Raw genomic sequence first — 19,779 nt, 5'->3', positions numbered from 1 at the left:
AAAAACAAAGGAAATAAACAACAAATAGTAAAATGAAAACGATTTTCAATTATTCATATGTAGGTATTTAACAGTTTTAGTAAAATAAACACGTTCATCTGATATATGTTTAATATGTACCTTAACCAAATAATGAATGGAAACGCATGATAAGCATTAGCCAACAATAAATACGAATAATATAAAATTAAGTAATAAATTAAATTCTCAAAGCACAAAATAATACGTTCTTCGAATTTTTATTCGATATTTAAAGGATTTAACACTAAATTTTTTCAAAATTTTTATTGTACTTTCGAGACTATACAAACCAAAGCATTTATTTCGCCAACTTCACTTCCAATTGCATTTTGTTAAACTGTCTGTAAATATTATGTCCTCTTGTAATATAAGGCATGCATAATGTATCTACTACTCTACTCTAGGTACTAGATACCAACCAATTCCAATACAAACTAACTGCCCATATTTTAAATATTTTGTAACGATGCATACATGCTTTCTTATATTTATTATAAAAATTACCACAAGGTTCAGTTTTTTCCCCATTATCAAATAGTTTTCTATAAACAATTGTCCGTTAATTTTTGGTTAGAAAATGTGTTTCAAATTGACGTTTTTGACCCTGTCATCTCCAAAACTGTTAAAGCTACCCAAAAAACAATACCTACTTGGATTTACCAATAGAATACAAAAATTTCGAACTATACAGAGTGTTTCCTTTGAAATAGGAAAGTTTGTCTCATTTTCGGCAAAACAGAAACTGCTATTCAATTCACAAAATATCCTACTTTATTTATATAACATCCCTAATTGCAAATGTATTCATTTTTTTACAGAGAAATTTCACTGATACCCTGTAAACCGGCGCCGAGTATTTTGCAAGCCCCCTCCCCCATAACTCGTAGCCGCCTGTCGCCCCAAGCAGCGTGGGCGACGATTATTTTGCTACTCAAACCTGAGCGATCGGGGATATTTTATTTAAGCAACGAGATCTCGTCGCCCCTCTCATGAATGATTTCTCGAAGCACTGAGACCTATTAATCCCCATTTCCATGAATTTATGTGTGGGCGTACCGCCCGGAAAATCGCCTGGGAATTTTTTTCTCGAAACATTCGTTGATAAATCGGATTCGTACATTTTTAAGTGCGTCTTGAGTGGATGGCTACGTATTTGTTTATCTTTAATGTGAAAATTATTAGAGGGAATAGGTAAGGTGTTCTAATTCTGGGATATTAAGCGTTCCATCACGCAATACACTTCATCCTAATGTTCCAATAGCAATGAGACCGAAAGCAATCCTACACTTGCCAGTGTGGCCCGTCGCTACATTCGAAACATCACTGATCACATATCGAAAGTTGGAAGAGGCTTAAGACTAAGACAAATAAACTCATCAGCAGTTGCCGAACACAATCACAAAACCGGACATAAAATTTTATTCGATAAAACTAAAACTTGCATGTAATCAATTGTATTCTATTACATCTATAAACAAGCTAACAATCTTAACCTGTCTCTACCCATAACCAATATGGGAATCAGTCATCCGAGACGGTGTTTATGAACCCTTATTTAGCACCCTCAAACCATGTATAAGCAGGTAAAGTCTGTTCATAGATATAAGAGAGTGACTAACTGATACGGGTTAAGGAAAGACCTAAGCAAGCTGTAAGGATAAAATATGGCCGAACACGTCCGTACTTTGCTTAGAATTTGATTATTTGGGGTTGTGTGAGGAAAGATACCAAAAAATATTTATTTATTTATGTATGTACTTAAATTACTTAAAATTATTCACATAACATATATCACTCTCGCTATCATCGCCTGTTCTGCCTGTATTACAATTGTTCTGCTTTTTCTATATGTTTAACAGAATTTGGCCAACTTTGTGGAGAGATGTTAAAAACTTCGGTTTCTATAAGTTTGAGGACATTGGAGTTAACACGGGGAAAAACATTGTTATGACGAATGGCAGATTTCAGTTGGTGTCAAACATGTTCAATGGGATTAAATACAGAGTATTAAGGTTAAAACTGTATGCCCTAGATTTTTTGCATAATTATCACAGACGTATTCCTTTTGTAGGTTCAAGCTTTGTAGAACCTCAATTAATTGTTTGTCGTTGTGTAAATGTCGTTATTATACATGTAGTTTTGGATTGTTGCTTTTGTGTCACATGAGGAAGGGGTTTTAGTCAACTGTCTACTATGACAACTTGCATTCTCCATTACAATGACGCTATTAGGAGGAATGTTTGGAACTAGTTTGTTTTTAAACCAACTTTCAAATAAATCAGCGGTGGTGTATTCATGGTAAGCCAGAGAGGAATCTTTAATATTTTTCGCAGACAGAGAAAGTCGATTTGGAATCCAACCATCTTTAGAGCCAGCATGCAAAATAGTTGTTCTTTTACCTCTTTTTGATGGCGCGTTTGTTTTACACCTATCAGTTGAGTCAACCCAACCCTTTTTCGGGGTATCATAAGTGTCGAACCAGGTTTCATCCAAGTAAATAATTGGCCTTTGTTGTTCTCTGTAAATCCTAATTTTTTCTAGATATTCCAGTCGCCATTTCCGAATTCTACAAGATTCCATTAAAACTTGCCTTTTGTCAAATTTTTTAAATCTAAAACCCATAAGGTAGTTCTGCCATATTTAACACCGGTTTCATCTTTTTCAAGCCTTCTAATTAAGATATGTAATGTAGACACGATTTGTTCCTAGTATAACTGGTAAATTTTACGCCGTATTATATCTTGATCACTTTCATCTACACTCGAGAAAATCGCTTCTTTTTTTTCTCGCTGAAATGGGTTTATTCCCAATTTTCCATACAGTTGATGTTGGAATTTTTTCTAAAGATGCTTGCTTGCTGGCACCACGTTCAATGAGAGTTAAATAAACATTGTTTATAACTTACTTAGTCTCAATAGAATAGTATTTTCTACATTTGGGCGGGAGCATCGCCTGAGATACACTAGACTCGCACATGTTTTGCATAATTCGCACACGATTCAACACACGCTGTATTACACACGAAATAAGAATGATTACTAATAAACTTAAACTAAGTAGTATAACAAACCAAAGAATATTAAAAACAGGTAGGTATAATATTATTTTCTATTACAACTTTTGAATTTAAATTCCGAAACTTTAGGTAAAAATTTTGTTGCATTGTATGTTAATGACCACCCTTGGATAATCCCATTCAAAACCAATTGGTCACTTTCTCATATCTATGAAGACACCATACAGAGCAAAATGCGAGCCAATTTCAGTGAAACTCTGAAGAAGCCAACAGGATGATTACGTAGCCACGGCATCTACTTCCTACCAATTTCTCGTCTACCGCTACCGCTAAATATGATAAATTTAAATTTTGTTATATTTATATTCAGTCCCATTTCTTTGCTGATAGTGCTCACATTATTTAGGAGGTTTTCTGTGCTTTCTGTCATGATAACCTTAAATGCTACATCCTTCATCTCTACTGCTATTTAGTGGCATTAGTAAGTTAAATTCTTCTAGTCTCTTTGTGGGTAATTTATGAAGTCTGCCTGCAGTACTTATAAATTCAAAATCCTGACTCGATCTGAAAAAATACCCAACCCCATTGCATGGCGAAATCTGTTAAAAGAATGCGACGTGCCAAACGTACCCAGCACTGTGCTGATGTAATTTGTGCCCGGCTGGCATCACAAGCCATCCGATAGGGCACAAACAATTCCGTTTATTATTTTTGGTGGCCTGCGTAAATTGAGTTTGCAGCAATGCTTTGATTCCACTGCCGTGCTAATTTGTTCGTCGTTCTGTGAACGCGGCGTAAGTAATTCTATTATCAGTGATTTATTGGACGTCGCCAGTATATCGATAGTGAACGAGTTTTCAACCCATATTCGTTATTAAATAACGATACGCTGAACAATTTTTATTAGAAGAGTAGATCGCCATCAGTCATTATCATCATGTCCATAACAATTTATCGAATTTTAATTAGTTGGTGACGCACACCGGGCGACATTTTTGCTTTCTTAACAAATTCCTATTCGAATGTTGCTTAGTTTACGCAGATATTGAAGTTATTTGTTTTTTTTATTCACATTTTGATTGCCCCTTATAAGATTGTGTTATGACGCTACTGATCCAGATATTGCAACGAAAATTGAACCACAGACTAAGGAGATGATGCACTACTCAGTCAGTTTGAAAGATGAGCCACAGCTTATACAGCGTGTCCCAAATAGGTGGTGCCGTTTTGGCGAATTCGATTAATAAAATCTCAAGATTATTAAATTGTATAGTCCATCGTTTTATTTGGGACACGGTGTGCATTCTAAGCATAGAAGACAGAGCGCTAAACTGTAGGCTGTAGGAAAAATAAATATAGTTATTTTTATCATTAAAACCGCGCGGGTACTTTATTTGCAGCTAACTGGAGCAGATTCAACAGTCTGGAATAGAGCTTGGTCTTTAATAGCGTAAAGTCTAGAGTATGTTAAGCTTCTTGTAAGATAGTTCTACAATTAAAAGTTTGTTCACAGCACAAAAGCAAATTAAATATTCACGCATACAATTTAATTCAGACTGAACAGTTCCCTCAAAAGAACTATCCACAGATCCAGCCTAGAAACTAGACCAAGGCTAAGGTCCTCTTGCTTAGTCATAACTAATTCTTGTGCTCATAACAGGAAATTAAAAATCTTCAGTTTCCTCAATAGAGCTGGAGCACAGCTAGCCTAGATTAGGTTGTTATTTGTCACAGTAGATCATGGAGAGGAAAAAAGATGAAATTTTATACTGTTTATAAAACTTTTTGATCGTCCTGGTTTTTGTTGAGTCGAACTAGCTAACCTTTCGCCAATCAACCTGTTGGCTTTTTCAGCGCTTGACTGATGACACTGCCCCCGCATTTTACTCGGTACCTTCTTCTATGTTGTTCGAGGAGAGGCACTGCGGTCCCGCCTGCGGTCATGTACCCAAAAACGTCATAATTTTGTTTTGCGCTAAAAACTCGTTAAGTTTCTCAGAAATGTCTAATTATGATTCTTTTTACAAAACTTCTGGATTCCTCGCACGTCGGTTTTTGCTGAGTCGAAATTACTGACGTTTCGCCAATCATCCTGTTGGCTTCTTCAGAGCTTGACTGAAACTGGGTTCAATGTCTCGGGCTGCGATGGTTTTACGGCTTAAGCAGGTACAGAGTAAAAAGGAGAAATCCGCAGGTCCCCGACGATCAAGAGCCGTGAACAAGCAAGCCAAAAAGATTTATGAAAGAGTTTGAAGAATGTAGTGAACGATCTAAACGCCGAAGATTGTCGTAGTTATCTAAAGTAGATAGTTCTGCAATTAAATATTTAAAAGAAGTTCAGTCCAAAACACCAGTTCGCAGATCAATGCAGACGAAATACTCTCGCTTTTTGCTGAAGCTTGACCAGGCATCAATATACATTAATTCAAGATTTTTTTAATTCAAAAATTGCCTCAAATATTCCTGCCTATCACAAAGTTCTTGAGGCAAAGAAAAAGTGCTATCCTTCTGATGAAAAAGTGTCAGAGACATCTGCAGAAGTTGAACTGCAGTCACTTCTGAATCACACAGCTAACCGGATTCTTGAGTTACAAAAATACGTTTTACTCTTTCACTCCAAGGAGACTTAATGTTAATAGGAAAATGGGGGTTTCATGGTAGTCCAGGGCATAATGAATACAAGCAAAAGTTCTCTGATTCCAATACCAGCGATGAAAACCTGTTTGTGACATCCTCTCCAATTAGTTTGTCAATCAGCAACTTCAGAAAATGTTTCAAACAATCTTTAAATATGGCGATCGTGAAAAAAAGGTTCAACATTCTTTACAATTGACAATGGTTGACAGTAAAGTATGCTGCTTTTTAGCGGAAAATCGTCAAGTAGATGTTACATTTGCAATGCTACACCTAAAGAAATGAACGATATTGAGGTATGTTTAAGCAAAACTGTGGATACCCACAACTTTCGTTTTGGTTTATTTCCCCTTCACCCATGGATTTTTTTTTTTAATATTTTATACACCTTTCATACAAGCTAGATTTTAAAAAGTGCCAAGCTTGATTGCAAAATGAAAAGGTACTTCTTGCAGAGAGAAAATCGCGGATTCAAAAAGATATTAGGGAAAAGTTGGGCTTAATTATAAATAAACCGAGAAGTGGAGGAAAAGGGACACCAAACGATGGTAATACTGCGAGAAGATTTTTTGCAAGTGATAAAGTTTCAGCTGAAATAACTGGTCTGGATGAAGATCTTATCAAGGGACGTCGTATTCTTTTGTAGGCTTTGGGCTCTGGCTAGAAAATTAATTCTATATAATATCAGAATTACGCTTTAGAAACAGCAAAATACCTTGTAAAAAAATATCCGTGGTATTACCTACCTGCCTCCGTGCATAAAGTTCTCGTGCATGGAACTAAAGTTATTGAAAATGCACTTCTATCGATAGGGGAACTTTCGGAAGAAGCTGCGGAATGTTCGAATAAAAATCTGAAGTTATTTAGACGTGAAAATACAAGAAAAATGTCTCGTGTTCTTACGAACACAGATCTTCATCATCGAATACTTTTAAAATCCGATCCTTTTATTTTATTTATATTATAATTTTAAGAAAATTACCTGAAAACAGTAAGTCCATTTTATTACCTCAAGTTTTTGATTTATTACAAAACTAATTATCAAATTATAAATTCCACTTAATTTCAATTCGGAAGTAATTAGCCATAGACATAGCCATAATGAGGGTTCAGGAACAATTTATAATGATTCTTTAGATTTAATTGTACCATATTAGTTTAGTTTTCACTTTTACCTGTTTTATTAAAATAATGTGATTTTTTTTAGGTAATAAAATTTTACTTTGTAAAAATAAATGGTTTTTTTATATGTATTTGTCACGGAAAAGTTGAATTATGCACAAAAATCCCATATTTAAAATATCCCATTAGCGCGAGAACTTCATGACCGCATGTCTGGGGCGGAGCTAAATGAGAGGCACAAACACCGTCTCGGGTGACTGATTCCCATATTGTAACATCTAAAGACCTAAGTCGTGGTTAAGATTTCGTGACTGTGTTCGACAACTGCTGATGGGTTTATTTGTCTTAGCCTCAGCCTTAGTGTTGACCCTCATTTAACTCCGCCCACCTTAAACAATATAAAAGCAGGTACAGAGTAACATACGAGTCAGTTTCACTCGAGCTCTGAAGAAGTCAACAGGATGATTGTCGAAACGTCAGTCAGTACAGGAATCGATGCAGGAGGAATCCAGAAGTTTAATAAAAAGTACGACAGTAGCCTGTGGAAGTTCCTTTGAAAAAAAAATGGAATTTTCTTTTGGCCAACTAGTCGCTAGTGTCAACTGCAAATTTTTTTCTTCTTTCATTTAACTTACCAGAAACTGGCATTGCAATAGACGAATGTCAAAGGCAAATTATTCCGCAGTTAGCTGTTTCGGCCGTTGCCATCCGATTGCGTGCCGGCAGGAATCGAATACCCGCAGCTTTTATCGCTCTATAAATAATCGGGAACACGTCACCGCGTGACCCCAACCCACCCCCGCCAAAATCCGGTCGATATCTTCGCCGATATTTTCGCCGAAACGTCGGCCATATTCGCCCAACGGACAAAAGCCTCGAATAATGGAGACCCTAATTGCTTTCGCGCTATAATTTCCATTAAGGCGCTTTTGTTGTGGGTAGCTGTTGGAACCTCGCCGTTCTAAAAATCGCGAATTCAATGGATCACACACAAATGGCCTTAAATTACATGGCAGCTCATAATTAAATATATATTGCAAATATATAATATTTAAAACACAGAAGAAATAACTCTTATGTTGAAAAGCATACTGCATATTTCAACATCAACTGCAAATTTAAAAGCATACTCCATATTTAAACGCCCCCGCATGTTTAAAAGCATAGTGCATATTTCAACATCAACTGCAAATTTAAAAGCATACTCCATATTTAAACGCCCCCGGATGTTTAAAAGCATACTGCATATTTAAAAGTCAACTGCATGTTAAAACCCTCCGTGATAACTCGGAAGTTTGACTACTGACACATAAAAGTCGTGTCCTTTCAGTAAACCTACAAAATTGCAAGTTGAGTAACGTAAAATATGTTAAATAATTTCGCAATATCGGTAACAGTTTCAACCAAATACAGAAACCTGGTGATTATTCACTAGACGAACCTACATTAATATGACATATTTCTTAACTACACTGCAATTACACTGCAGGCAGCAGTATAATTAGAGTTAGCTGTTGCTCTATTTGAAAGAAACTTCCTGTTTCATGCATAGTTAAGAACGAACCGCATATTTAAGCGCTGATTGCATATTTAAGAGAGCCAATGTATGTTATTACGAAACATTAAAAAAAAAATGGCTTATGATACTATAACATGGAAATAGAAAAAAAAAGAAAATGCTTTAAATTAATGCTGCGTATTTAATGCATATTTAAATCATAAATATGTACCGTTTGGGACAATATTAGAAAATGTTAAAATTCGACCGATGACAAAACAAAGTTGGCCTGCCCGCCACTGCATATTCAAACGCGAATAGCATATTTCAAAGCGGACTGCAAATTTAAACACGGGATGCATATTTAAACGAGAATTACATACCCTGGACATGCGACAACGTTTTTATATGTTAACTTTAGCCCGAATAGAACGCACCACAATCATCTGCTATATTTGGAGTTTTTATTACTGTTTATTATACTCCAAAATCGCAGCCCCTTTTAGGACACCCTACCGAGCAGACCCGTAATTATTCCAGAAACGACCTAGGAAATAATGTGTAGTCTGTTGATAGATATAAGAAAGTGACCAATTACTTTTGAATGGGATTATCCATTACAATACAATGCAACAAGATTATTACTTAAAGTTTCGAAATTTAAATTCCTGTATTTAATATGCTTGGTTTGGAATACTACTTAGTTTAAATTTATAAGTAATCATTCTTATTTCGTGTGTAATTTAGCGTGTGCGAATTATGCAAAATATGTGCGAGTCTAGTGTATCTCAGGAGATGCTCCCTACCAAATGTAGAAAACACTATTCTATTGAGACTGAGGAAGTTATAAACAATGTTTATTTGACTCTCATTGAACCTGGTGCCAGCAAGCACGCATCTTCAGAAGAAACGGCCACATTGACGAAAATTCCAACATCAACTGTATGGAAAATTGAGAATAATCCCATTTCAGCGAGGAAAAAAAGAAGCGATGGTGACATTTTCTCGAGTGTAGATGAGAGTGATCAAGATATAATAGGGCGTAAAATTTAACAAAAGTCAAGTTTTAATGGAATCTTTTAGAAATCGGAAATGGCGCCTGGAATATCTAGAAAAAATTAGGATTTACAGAGAACAAAAAAGGCCAATTATTTACTCTGATGAAACCTGGTTGGGTTGACTCAACTGATAAGTGTAAAACAAACGCGCTATCAAAAAGAGGTGAAAGAATAACTATTTTGCATGCTGGCTCTAAAGATGGTTTGATTCCAAATGGACTTTCTCTGTCTGCGGAGATTCTTCTCTGGATTACAGTGAAGACACCACCGCTGATTTATTTGAAAGTTGGTGTTAAAAGAAATTAGTTCCAAACATTCCCCCTAATAGCGTAATTGTAATGGACAATGCAATAGACCTGCAATTTGCAGTTATCGACTTCAAATATTAGCAGAGAATTACACATTTAAGCAGTGGAAATTGGGGGCAATCAAATTTTGGAATTTTGATTTTTTTTTATTTTGGCTTCCAGAAAAAGATGTTTTTAATACGTACTTACTGGAAGGATTACAGTCAAATACCTCCGTAATATATATGAACATATTGCAATTCAGATTTAACTCTTAAGAAAGATACATCTCACCTGATGTTAAATTAAACGCTTATGCTTATTCGAAAATATCCCTCAACATCCATGCCTAATCAAATTTAAAACGGTCCATTTACGTTTCAAACAAAAATTTCAAGTTTCTACAAATATTGGTTACGGTCCATCTCAGGGAAGATCTACTTAATGCAGAATAAACATCTGTTGGGATGGGTTTTACCACGGTCCTGCGAAAGTCTACTGTTAAGTTAGTGTAAAATACTTAAAACATCAAAACAATAAACGCACTATATTTTTGGTCGTACAATACCGAACACGCGAGGTTCGCATTCGTCTGTCGGTTAGGGGTATAGGGGTTAAACTCGGGTGGCGGTGCAACTGGCAGTCTCATTATAACTTTCCCCACCTAACGGATTAAAATCGCGATCAACTCAGGCGGACAAACGCTGGTTAATTTTGGTCGTTTTGCGTATATCTCGCCGGTGGACGGGTCAGAACCGGTATCTAAATATAGGCCGCAGTCGATATCGTGGTAAAACGTGCAGGTTTGGGGATGGCATCAGCCTGTGGTCGGCCATTTCGCAATGACGCGTGGTGGTGGCTGTGGCACACCATGACTATGATTGCGTTGAAATTTCGTTATGTTTGTGGTTAGCATATCCTAAATGTCATGTTGTTCTGCACTAACGATTATCTACAAGGTGTTAGGGAATCGAATCACAACAACACATTCTGGGTTTAATGATTGGCTGAGATGGTTTTACGCCTCTGTAGACAAGAGAGTTGATAACCGATGATTTTTGGACAGGATGGTGATGTGACATTTAAATAGAAACTAATAACAACCTCCCATTCTTAGATATTCTTATCACTCGAAAATCAGACCTAACATTGGGTTATTATGTTTATAGAAAATCTACGCACACAGACCGATACCTTAATGCATTGTCACATCACCATCCGGCCCTAAAATAATCGGTTACCAATTCTCTTGTTTACAGAGCCGTAAAGCTATCTCAGCCCGAGTCACTGAACTCAGAATTAAAAGAACTCAACTGTGCTGTTCTCTCTAATAATTTCCACATTAAGGATATTGAGCGTTCCATCACAAAATACACTTCACCACACCCTTCCAATAGCAATGAAACCGAAAGCGATTCCACACTTGCCACTATGGTCCTTCCTTATATTCAAAACATGACTGACCACATATCAAAAGTTCTAAAGAAATATAACGTCAAAACCAAATTTACAACTTGTCCAAAAACCTCTCAACATCTTCGATCCGTCAAAGACAAAATTTCATTTGAGATGCCAGGAGTTTACAGCATTCCATGCATATGGGGCAAAGAATACATTGGAGAGACCGGACGAAAAATGTCAACTAGGCTGAAAGAACACGAAAGAGCCTTAAGATTAAGACAAATAAACTCATCAGCAGTTGGCGAACACCATCACGAAACCGGATATAAAATTTTATTCTATAAAACTAAAATTCTTGCATGTAATCAATTCTCCTACCAACGAAAGAGTCAATATAAATCTATAGGCAACCTAACAATATTAACCGCGACTCAGGCCTGTCATCCGAGACAGTGTTTATGCCCTTCATTTAGCTCGGCTCCCTTCAAATAATATATAAGCAGGTACAGAGTAAATTACGAGTCAGTTTCAGTCAAGCTCTGAAGAAGGCAACAGGATGATTGGCGACACACGAGGAATCCAGATGTTTTACAAAAAATGTTACAGTAGCCTTCGAAAGTTTCTTTGAAAAGTTAAGAAAAAAATTGCTAAGTTTTTTAACACGGGCAAAACACAAAGGCCTTTATTTACTTAAGCTTCTCAAGGGAGTCTAAATGGTCAGATCATATTTTTAAGTACGTTTTAGTTCCCTTAATTTCAATGTTTCTATTTCAAATAAGGATCCCTAATCTCCGTAAATGTAATAAAATGCTGCTGAGATGGAAATGATCTTTCGCGCTTGCGCATATTGAATATCTCTTCTCAACAGTGTCTTATGTTACCTTCAAGTTCGCCTGTATTATAAGCAAAAGCTAAGCTACCTAGTAGTTACGATATTAAACACTTTTTAGTACTTGACTAAGCAAACATTTTTTTAGCAATGAGTTCCATTATATCAAACTAAAGGTAGCAAAAACAGTCTGGTTTACCATGTTCAAAAATAATTCAAATTGAACGCCGACTTTACCCGGGTAAACCTCGTTCAGCGTTTTCGTTATTGTTATTGCACCATCTTTCATACAGTGGTGTGGTGAAATGGCAGCCAAATCGAGTAGACACGAGCGTTTAAAACAACGTTTTTATGAAATTTATAATAAGTTAGCATCATCGAAAACTTCAAACTGTTTTTATTTTAATACTCAAAAATAAGAAATGAATGTTGGAATCCACCGAGTTGGCGAAAAATGCTAAAGGTCACTCTGCAATATCGCATACTGTAAAAAGCGTTGAAAAGTTTATTGCTGTGTATCATCAGGTGAAACCAGCATAAAATATTCCATTTCAAATGACGAAATTGGACATGCTGGTAAGCATCGTATGGAATATGAATGTAAGAAAATGTACAAAAATATAACTCAGAAGGGTGGCAAACAAAACAAAAATCTATCAAAAAAAGAATTGTGATTAAACCGTTGGATGGATAATACAGGTTTAAAGTTGTGTATCAAGACCACTTAACTAAGTTTGTTCTCGACTTCACTATAATCGGACAATGGCTTTAAGTAATCGTATTATTAAAGAGTCATGTTCCATCTGGATTGGAAATAAAATGGTACATGGTGAACTGAATCACAGACAGTCACTAGGAGTATGGAAAGTACAAATCAAGATGTACCCTGCGTACCCTCCAAAATGGGTTAAGCAAAGTGACTGAGAAAAACATTTAATACGAAAGTTGCGTAATTTTTTCAATATTATCTTTTAGAGAGACAATATTAGAAAATGTCGAAACCACCATATAGAAAACGCATTTTCATGATTGTTTCTTGAATTATCGAATGTCGGTTTAATTATCATTTGTTGTTGTTCAGATTAGTATTATCGATTAATTAATTGAACCAAAAAAGACGATTTACTTGAAGGTTTTCAACAATCTGTATATTTTTGAAATCAGGAGAAAAAGATCTTTCGTCATAGCAGACAATATATAGGGTGTTTTATTAAAAAAGAAAACTTGCAACTGTCTCTCAACTTTGCGATGCGCATTTGTCTTCTTTTGCAAGTCAATAAGATAAAAAAAAATGATACAGCTTTTGTATTAAAAGTTTTATAAATATCTTCATATGGATTTATCGCAAAGGAAACAAGAGAGGAAGTGTCGATGAGATGCTTTCTAGACATAAGTTTTCTGTCTGACTAAATGCAAATGTAAGACTAAATGCGCCACAGTAGTCTGTCTCGTTTAGACAAATACCCTCTACTTTAGCAGGATAAATGTGTCCAGTTTGTCCTGATGTTAACCTACCTTTATTACTTATTCCAGTTTTTACTACTTTCAGGTATTTCATAATATTTTCTAAGACATGTTAAATAAAAGTTTTTTTTTTTATTTTATAATAAAAATGTATATCTCTAACAAATAACGCTTGATAAACATCGATGGGCAACTGGTTAAGCATTTTGAATAATCTTAGTATGTCATGAATCTTCCTCGCCAACCGTTCCCTATATATTTTTAATACGTGAGCATTCTACTCTGCTCTTATCCTTTGGACCAATGAGCAAAGGTTCTGAATCCTGATATATTTATTCTTAAATCTCTCCATCCTTGCTTTACCCACGTTTGTGTAAAACGATTTTTTTGGTGTCAGTTCTTGTTTTTGGCGTCGTATGTTACTATAGGCGACACCAAGCTGATGCTAGAAATTTGTTCGGGTACACCTATGAGGGGTCCAGATACAGCGGACGAATTGATCTGGAATCATACCCTCTACTCTGATTTTTGCGAAAATCCTAGTGTATACTTCCCGCAATTGCCTAATGGTATCCTCTTCAAGGATTTTCGGGACATGCTTCCACAGAAAATAAAATAAATGATGACAAAAAACGACATATGATGACTAAAAAATGTGGGAAAATAGTAATACTGTTGAAGTAGGAATGAACAAGAATTAAAATAGTAGAACAACAATTAAAGCAACGAAATTGATAAGGCTAACCTACATTTAACAAAAGTACAAAAATATAACTTACTAGAGAATGAATGAAATGTGCATGTTTTGGTATCTCATAAAGATTGTTAAAACGTGTACAACGATTACGAACAGTACCCCAGGTCGTAATGTTTCCCATAAAATATTACGGCAATCCAGTTTTGAGCATCTTTTGTAAAAAGGAGTTGAAGTTTTCGTCTGTTTTAACTGCAATGAGCTGGCGTAATTGTTTTAGTTTTTCACTTACATAGTATTTGGGTTTTAAATTGAATGGTTAAGTTTTGCACTTTTTTTAGTTTGGCTTTAATTTTCTGTTAAGAATATGTTTCTTTTTATATAAGTTTCTTAAGTTACAATAACCATTTTGTATAATTTTACAACATGAGTCTTGTACCTTAATTTTTATATTATATAAATATATATGTTATAAATGTTGAGATTGAAAACATATTGGAGCGGAGCACTTAAGTTTTTTATTATTCTTTGTGGCTTTTAACAATCAAATCGATTTATTTTTTACTAACTGTACTTTTACTTGACTAAATTTACCTAAATTTTAGCGAAGGTTCTAAAAATATATATATTAGAAGTTGGGTTGGATTATTAAAATTTTTCTTTACCAAAGTTTTTTTTTAAATGCGTGAAATTGTAAAATTTTTCAATAATCGAAGGCTCATTTTTTCTGGTTCTGGTTGGTTCGAGTGATGTCGTCGCGTAATTTTGCGTATTTGTTTGCCCTACCGTACAAAGTGCATATCGGCGCGGACTCGGAGCACACTGACCGATATCTTGGAGGGTTGCGAAACTCCCGCCGACTCCCGTTCGATCCACCGGGGAAGTGGAATAGAGACGGCGACGTGGATCGATAAATATAACCAGGTAGTTGCCCTTTGGTGCACGCCAACGATCTCCCATCGTCGTCGGCCCAAATCCCCTTTTTGTCGATCTTCCTATAAAAATCGCTATATCATATCATTTGCATTTAAACTCGCAATTATTGACTCAATTCAAGTCGTTATTTCAAACTTTAAGTCAAATTCTGCTGGTGTTGATTGTGTACCTGCTTGAATGATTGAGATGACTCTCCATATTACCGCGCAATACGTTACACATATCGACCGCTGTTCTAATTAACTTACAACACACTTAGCAGGCTCCTTTTATACCTCCTTAAGGACTTATTTCATCCCAAATATTTAATACAACAGTTGTTGCATGGTACATATCATTATACAAGTAACTGACAACACTTAACTTCTTCATTTTTTCTGGAAGATCTTCAGCACCATCGTATCCCCAAGGTACTTTTAGCAAAATATTTAGCCACAATGTTAAACCCTTCTACCGGAAAAAGTTCCAGTTTTGTGCTTAATTCTATTCGTCTTATTCAAGAACCAAAAACCATTAAGTTAAATCCATAATTTCAAATATCTTAAAATCTAAAATCTTAAAATATAAAATTATGTCTATTTGTTCTCCACTTTCCCCATTTTGAAAACTAGCCAAATCCGAAGCTGTGGAAGAGATATGTGGATGATATTTTCACACTACCAGGAAGCCCGCCAAGAACTATCTAAACACATAAACACGAATTTCAATCTATCTAGGAAATTACAACACTCATCCCTTTCTATATATTCTTATTAATGGGCAATTTTGTCTACAGAAAACCGACTCATATGGATCGATACTTAAATACATCACCATTCAGCTCAAAAATCTTACGTGATCAATTCTTTAGTTTTCAGAGCAATATCTCTGCAATATATAACGATCTGTATATTATTCTATCATATGAATAATTTAATTCTACATCGATTGACTGTGGCTTTCCATATGATAAATTTCAACGCTGTTGTTGTTATTTCACATTTTCTATCTAATATCAGTGAAACTCCAAAGTTCTTTCTAATTGGTATTGATATATTTTTAGCTTTCTTTACATGAAGGGATTTACAAATTGGATTTTCCACTCCGTTTCTGTATAAAAGGACTGGACCTGCAATTTTTTTCTTTTAAGTTCTTGCTCTACTTAAAGTGATTATTTGACTTTCGTCATTTTCTAATGCTTTCTAAAAACGAAATTATGTTTTAGTGTCTGCCAAAAACCACATTAAAATATAAAAAAAATAATGACCAAGAAACGGCTGAAAATAGGTCAATGAATGCAGCAATTGCGAATGGTGAATGAATCATTCTGTATCCGGATATAAAATAATATACCTACAACTCAAACAACTGGTCATCAAGTGTTGTTACTGTTTTTGTGCTTTCGTCTATTGCATAAGACTTAAATAGTTAAAGGGGCCATGTTGCCAGTGATGTTACAAGATTCAATATTTCAGTAGGTAAAAATCTAATCGAATCTAATACAAATAAAACAAGAAAAATGTAAAACTTTCTCAAAATCATGCTAAAATCCTAAATAAAAATAAATGGAGGGTTTGATTGGGACAATCGATGGACATTTAAATTAGGGATCAGACTATAGAATACCCTACAGCACGTCGTAGTTTAAAAATTGAAATTTTACAGTGAAAGTGATGATCAACCAATTCTCAATATCTTCTCCACTCCGACTTTCGGAGCGCGAGCATTGAAGACCTGTATAATACAACATTTCTTATTAAAAATATTCACGATCGAGATTTAACAAAATCGATTGTTTCGCTGCTGGGCACATTAAGGGTCTGCCATATCCGACTAGGTTCTTAGCCTGCCCGACCTCCCGAACTTTAGCCGAAAATTATCGACCCCTTTTTACCCGATATTATCCGTTTGTACTTGAAACTTTTAATCTGGACAAGCTAGAGATTTTTATACACAGTTATATTGTACAAAGAGCAGCGTCTTAAATTTTAAATACATAGTTACTTTACGTGATTTAAACCATGTACAGGGCAACTTGAAGAGCTTCCAGGAAAATAAATAAGAACTAAGTTCAGATTTTCACGAAATTATATATTATGACATGACCATTGTTTCGACAACACCGTGTCTTTATCAAATGTAATATTTACAAACTACCTGCTACTATATATACCGAAAAATGACCATTAAACCTTAATTAATGTTGTTGTGCGAGTTTAAGTTCAATAAAGGAGAGGTATTTAAATCTAATTGATCGTTAAGCAATACATTTGAATGTCTCATTTTATTAATCTCCATGGCTTCTAATAAATTTAATTTTCTACTTGTGGATGTGTGTAATATATCAAAATTGTCGTCAAAAATATGTTTTTCTGTGTTTAAGTGTGTAGCATAATTAGAATCTAGACTATTGTTTTTAAACGCTCTTATATATTCGTTAATGCGTTTCTTGAAGGATCTACCTGTTCAATATAAATTTTAGAACAAGATCCACATTTCAACCTGCAGACCCCTGATTTTTGGGATTTTGGACATTTCGATTTATTGTTTTTTATATATTTTCCTATTGTGTTGTTAGTTCTGAAAGCTATTTTTAAACCACATTTTGACAAATGTTTTGCAACTTTTTCGCTAGGTTCTCCTATGTGTGTGATTATGCTTAGTATTTTCCGGACAAGAACAGAGATTCAAAGTCAAAACTATCTATATTGTCGTCTGGATTTAACTTAATGGTCTTTGGTTCTTGAATAAGATGAATAGAATTAAGCACAAAACTGGAACCTTTTCCGGTAGAAGTGTTTAATATTGTGGCTAAATATTTTGCTAAAAAGGACCTTGGTGATCTGATGGTGCAGAAGATCTTCCACAAAAAATGAAGAAGTTAAGTTAAGTGGTGTGAGCGAGTTTTGTATTAAATATTTGGGATAAAAGGGCCCTGCAGAAGTGTGTTGTAAGTTAATTTGAAACACTGATAAAATCGTATTTAAAATCCGATGAAAATTATAATAATAATTAAAAATTGTCTTTATTGTTGTCTATTTTTATACAGAAATATACATTAGAGAAGAGGCGAAGTCTAGCAAAAGCTACTCCACTTAACCTCGTAAGTGGTTAAATTGAAAACCAAATAGGAAGTTATAATTGCATTAATAAATTTTAGTCATTTTTGAAAAGGCCAGTAGGTAATTCAACATTAAAAAAAGTCACCACCGACATTTCATAAACAATTAAAAGGGTTGACAAATTTAGCTCTGAGGCTATTAAAAAAATATATTTTTTTATTTATTTATTATTTACTTTTTCGAACCGGCCAATTTCCGGGGTTATATCTCGAATAAAATTATATAGATATTTTGTTAAGTGTGCGGTGACTAGAATATTTAATGCTTCTTCCTTACTAATACACTATTGTTTGGGCTTCTCTAAGCTTTCACAAAATCCTACTATACTTTTAGCATGTTCTGGATGTTTTCCTAAAAAGTCTACGACAACGACCAACTGAGCATCTTTAGTATTAAATTGTTTACGTGCAACACTTAGGAAACACAATTTTTTTCTTGGAATAAGCATATCATCGCCTAATAATTACAACTTTTATTTAGAATTGTAAGGATTTTTTTTAGCTAAAACCAATTACAATCCCGAACATAAAAACGTTTTTTTTATGGAAATGCACTAACATTTTTATTTCAAAATCATTTAAGTTGCATATAAATATTAACTAATTCTACCATATAAATATCCGTATAAAAAATAAAATTTAGAATCCTATCCTATGAAATTTTTGAATCCTATATTGGTATGCTTTAATATCAGAAATAAGTCCCGATTTGTTTTAATCAAATTCATATTGGATCCAGTTTTCTAAATAAAATTTGCGGTTGTTATCTTGGTAGCAGATCGAAGCAGATTAATGTTATATTTTCGTGATTGTAGTATTCCAGCAATTATATTGTCGAATATCAAATTTTTTAAATACAAAAACTTAGATGTTGAAATATTTTACCTTATTTGTTCATTTTATTATTATCCAAACCAATCATATAATAAAAAGATTTACTAAAGTCAACATTTTATACTAGATTATTTTTTATTTGCATTTCATGGGTTTAAAAAATTTGTAATAGTAGTAAAGTTTGTAATTAGACATACTTGTAGCCAAAATGTAACGCATAAAGACATCTATCACTGAAAATTACAATAAAATGATAATAAATGGACTTCTTTCTAAGCAATTGTGTGAATTTAATTCTAAAAATATAAAGGAAATTTTTTGGTCTACGTCCCTGATATTATACTAAGCCGTTCCTTAGTGCGGAGCTCTCTGTTTAGACTGACGCGCGCTCCGTGTTGACTTTTAACATTTAAGCTTTTTCGCCGCCCCTGACGGATTGCGTGATTAAGTCGGCGCTCAAAAACGGATTGCACAGATTAAACATTGGTTTGTTATGCCGGGAAAGCTAATTTGTCTTGCGACGTTGCCGCCCCGCTTTGCTCTAGTCGGATTTCGTTTGTTTTGTTTCCCGACGAAACCTCCGAGCGTGCGGGGGAGGCCAATCTCGCCGCCCCCGCGACCACCCCCTTCCTAATAGGCTGCGGCAATACCGCGGACTCAGGTAACTTATTACCGAATTAACCCCGTTAACTTGCTCCGTACTCAGGGGCATTCCCGCCGGAAACTTTCCCGTGTAACTGACTTAGTGCACGATCTATTAATCAAGCTGGAACAAACGAACGGTACAACTTATAAGGTCCACTCCATGCATATTTAAAATATAACACAACATGTCTGCAAAACTGTACTGCATATTTAGTATGCAGTTTTACAGGCGAACCGCAT

The 19,779-nt window shown here is 34.9% G+C and overlaps 1 protein-coding gene across 5 annotated transcripts in view; it reads left to right on the top strand.

The window, feature by feature from the left end:
• LOC132701789 (protein unc-13 homolog B) overlaps positions 1-19,779 on the top strand; it is a 196,632-nt gene that overhangs the window by 6,305 nt on the left and 170,548 nt on the right. The gene's annotated exons all lie outside the window — the stretch shown is intronic.

This window comes from Cylas formicarius, unplaced genomic scaffold (assembly GCF_029955315.1).
Source record: "Cylas formicarius isolate icCylForm1 unplaced genomic scaffold, icCylForm1.1 PGA_scaffold_5__7_contigs__length_24384050, whole genome shotgun sequence".
Taxonomy (NCBI): domain Eukaryota; kingdom Metazoa; phylum Arthropoda; class Insecta; order Coleoptera; family Brentidae; genus Cylas; species Cylas formicarius.
This window is presented reverse-complemented; position numbering and strand designations above follow the sequence as displayed.